The 4,293-nt window shown below is 36.2% G+C and overlaps 1 non-coding gene across 1 annotated transcript; it reads left to right on the top strand.

Moving 5' to 3' along the window:
* The first annotated feature begins 1,793 nt into the window (after nucleotides 1-1,793).
* LOC150097929 (U1 spliceosomal RNA) lies at nucleotides 1,794-1,957 on the top strand. Its single transcript, XR_016549616.1, has one exon. It is a non-coding gene; the product is annotated as a U1 spliceosomal RNA (small nuclear RNA).
* Nucleotides 1,958-4,293: the final 2,336 nt, after the last annotated feature.

Here is a 4,293-nt window from a genome sequence, read left to right as displayed (position 1 = left end):
TTCTTTGCAGTCACAGATAATCACTCAAATCAGCTAATTCGACAGGCAGCGGACTACAAACTCTCAGATCACTTCAAACATAAAAAACCGAAATTCTCCATCGCAAGAGAAAGCCAATCCAGCTTACAATGCTCACAATGAGCTGGTAAATTACCCACAATAATCCCCCTCATACACAAGCTAAAATTAGATGAAGGGATGAGTCAAGGACTAGGTCCATCTCCCAAAGAAGTTACTTATCCTGGGGTGAAAATGAGGGCATCAACATTCGGCCCACTACAGTCACCGATTACGTAGTATAACCAAACTTATGGATGGTTTTAACTTGTAGTGAGATACTTTTGCCCTCAATAGTGAGAGAAACCTGAAGGTTGTGCTCAAAGGAGTGCCTGAGGGTATTACCACAGAAGATTTAATTAACCATGGATTAACGCCGATAAAAGTGAGTCAAAAAAGCCAATGACACTTTTATTAGTGGAGATTAATAACAGACAGTAACAAATATATGAATATAACTTCAGCCTGTGGACCCAAAATTATGCCTGAACCCCTCGGAAGCGAACATCATCTGGACAATCCTACAGATGCCAAAAAATTGGTAATGCTCAGAAGTTGTGTAGGACTGAGTACAGATGTGTGAAATGTGGCGAAACTCAACCAACTAACTCCTATGCAAAACTTAAAACTCTACCTGCCAATTGCGATGGGCTTCATCCAGCCAATTACAGAGGATTTAGCTTTTATGTAAACAACCGTTATACTGGGAGAAACACAGACTCCCTCCCAAACTTCCACTTTCGTTAAACAAACTGATCATACTCTCACTCAAATAAATCCTAATAAACAGGAAGGAAATCTACAGCCATATAAAATTTATTCAGATGTGATACGTTCAACGAAAACATCACGCCTTGAACAAACTACTCATAACTTAACTGCAGTCATAACTATTACATTAGCTAACCTGTTACAGGCTTTTAGTCAATCCAACCCGATCTTCTTTCTACAAAAAAGATTTCTCAAAGAGACCCACTCCATTCTAACCGCACTCAGCAATGCATTGAAACAAAATCCTACGCACTTCTGATCGCTGCTTGGAATGCTAACGGAATCACCAACAAAATTACAGAGATACAGAGATATAATCATGGCGTAATTATTAAAAAAAAAAAAAAATGTAATGTGTTATATTTGGTGATTGTAGCATTTAGATATGTGAAGTTATATGTGTGATATGTTAAGTAACGAAGGTTGTTTAAATAGCAACGTTTGTTACTTTTCATTTTTTTTCTTAACTGAATTTAAAAGCAAAATGAAAATCGAAATCAGTAATCCTAGCGTATGTGCGTGCGGACATGATCGTATTCTGGTCTAGAGAGTTTTAAGTGAATCTAGTTTCCTGCATTTCCCATTAAAAGTATATTAAAGTTAAAATACGAATATAAAGTCAACTAAACAGACTCAATTCAGAAATACCCGTCCACATAAACAAACTAGATAAAATGGACAGATACATGAACATAGAATGTATAATTTGTTGCATTAAATAGCCAAATAGGTACCAATAATATTATCATAAAACTACAAATTCAATAAAGAATTAATTTAATTTTTTAGTCTAGTAGTTTTATATTCTAAGTATATAATATAATTGTAAGTATAATTCTATATTTGATCTTTAAATATAAATTGAAATTTCTAAATATTTAATGCAGAATATTTGAAATTAGTTAAACCCCTTTTCTAAATATATATAGTGTTTATACGTACGTATAACGCCAACGGTTTTTTTCATACTTACTTGGCGCTAGGGCAGCTGCGATCAGAAAGGTAGCTCCCTCAGGGAGAGGCTTGCCCATTGCACCCCGGGTATGCTGACCCCTGCCAATTCCTCAAATTGGGGCAATTGGAGCGTGTAATTTTTGGTAGCTGGGGATTGCGTACGCGCTATCCCCTTTAAAAACATCTTAGTGACGTGGCAATGTTATGTTCCTTCTGCTGATACCTATGCGAAGCGCTTGTCTTGTTTTGCTGACAAGGTGACGTAACATTTCTGACTGTTTCGCTATTCGAAATAGGATACGGCTAATAAAATAATAATAAATCAGTTTATTTGCTATCCTTCAATCAGTTCCATATTGTCTTAGAAAAGTATTTTTATTTTTATATTATATAATTATATATTATATATATTATATATTATATTATTATGAAATATGAAATATAGTAGAAAATATTAAAGTACAGTATAATTGAACAACTCGAGTTCAATTGTACTCGAGCGGAGGCCTTACTCATAACATAAACAGTCGATTAAGACATATTTTGTATGTTATATGTATTATATACTGTATTCTTACATATATATTATTATATAAAATTATATAAGTAATAGATTTGAATAATAATAGATTTCTATGTATTTTATGCTAGTAAATGAAAAAATAGATTAACATGTACATATATTTTATGCATTCATAGCATACCTAACTTTTTCCTGATTTTTTTTTCGATATTTCTAGACTACGCGGTTCGTCTGCGAGTTTTTTTCAAATTGTCGCTAATCTCCAAATTCTGCTACATGTAGTAATAGACTGTTTGTGCTCCTACTGGCCTTACTCCTGCCCGTTCCTAAGACGATTTTCAATTATGACCCATGATCCCTTTTACACGACGCTGTATTAGTTCATACGAGACGGTTTTAGCGACATGACGCTCCCGTTGATTGACAGATTTTCAGGTTAAGTGAGCATGCCATTGTTCGCTGCATCTGTCTCTGTTTACAGATTTACAGTTAGCGCAAACGTGACAATTTTATTACCCAAATCGAAAAAACTCGGAATGGAGTAGATTCATGACCAAATTGGTTTGCGTACCTCCTTAGCCAAGTTCAGAATAACTTTTTCGTTTTCTAAAATTATTCTAAATTTTTGTTTATTTGATGATTGCCTTAAAACTGTTATGCAATCATGACATGTAACTGCAAGTTACATTTGGACTCGACAACAACACGTAAATACAAATGACAAAAGGCAGTTGATTCGCTATACAACGTACAAGATAGGACAACTCGCAGCAGAGGTGAAGAAAGCTGCGTGCACTTCACTGTCTCCCAAAAATCATTTTCATATGTTGAAGCGGCCGATGGAGGTCTTATCAGATATAAAACTGATAAAGAGTAGATCATACACTGTTTGCCAAGATAGGAATGTCGTATCTGTTCTAAAGCTTAAAATATGATGCAGGCTACAAGATATTAAACTGATTTTTTGTCTGCGAAGTGCTTGGAACTTGCTTTACCTTTGCCGCTAGTTGCCTTGTGTATTATAGAACGTCTCTTGTGAGATAAGGTCGTGTATAGTTTCCCCTCGTACGCTGACTTTTACTAATAAGCTTTAGTGCGCAGGATTATTCTTGCTAGTAGACAGTCTGTGTACAGGATTTTTTTGCTAGTAGACCGAGTCTACTATTATTTGCTGGTAAGACTTGTTTTTACAGGATTTTACTGTAGTGGTCTTCACCAGTATACTGATCTTTTTTTTTTCTTTTTTTTTTTTTAATTAGTAATTATTGTGGCCTTGTTCTTGCCTAAGGTTTGAAATAGATCCCGAAATAGAACAAAATAGTAATATGTCAAGCTTTACGTGAGGCAGCTGGATCTCACAATATTTATGGTTTCAACCCTTGCGGGGGGGGGAGGTGACGAGAGACAAATTACCGCAAAGTTTTGAATGTACCAGGCGCACAGTAACCCTAATAATGGGTTATAAATCTTTTACGAACAGTGAAAATAGATAGATTCCAATTAAAATATGTGGAAAATAGTGACGACATCATTCACTAAGGGTTTTTTTTCTTTTCTTTTTTTAAATAGGGGTTATCAAAGACAAAAAAAAAAGTACCGACAACGATAACCCAGAATGGAAATCTGGCGAGATCACTGCGAAAATGAAGAGCCCTGCTCGCAACTTCGTGATTATAGAATCTGCAAGGGTAAACTACCCAGGAGGTGTGGCTCCTAGGACTGGAACGTGTGCGAGCAAAAGCTCGCACACGTTCCGCTTCGAGAAACTGCAGAAACTGTAATTTGAATTCAACCTAGAGCACTGCAATAGCCCTTACAGAAAATGCCGTGAAGACCAACACTTGTTCGCATAGGACGCCGGTAGAATAACTGGTGTGTGTGTGGGGGGGGGGGCATTGAATTACTCCCAACACCCCATCACATAACACGGACACGTCCATGTACAAAAACAGGGCTGAAGAATTTCCAACTCTGCCATTAACAACAAC

Source organism: Typopeltis vanoorti, chromosome 16 (genome assembly GCF_054136105.1).
Source record: "Typopeltis vanoorti isolate ZY-2024b chromosome 16, IOZ_Tvanoo_1.0, whole genome shotgun sequence".
NCBI classification, from domain to species: Eukaryota; Metazoa; Arthropoda; class Arachnida; order Uropygi; family Thelyphonidae; genus Typopeltis; species Typopeltis vanoorti.
This window is presented reverse-complemented; position numbering and strand designations above follow the sequence as displayed.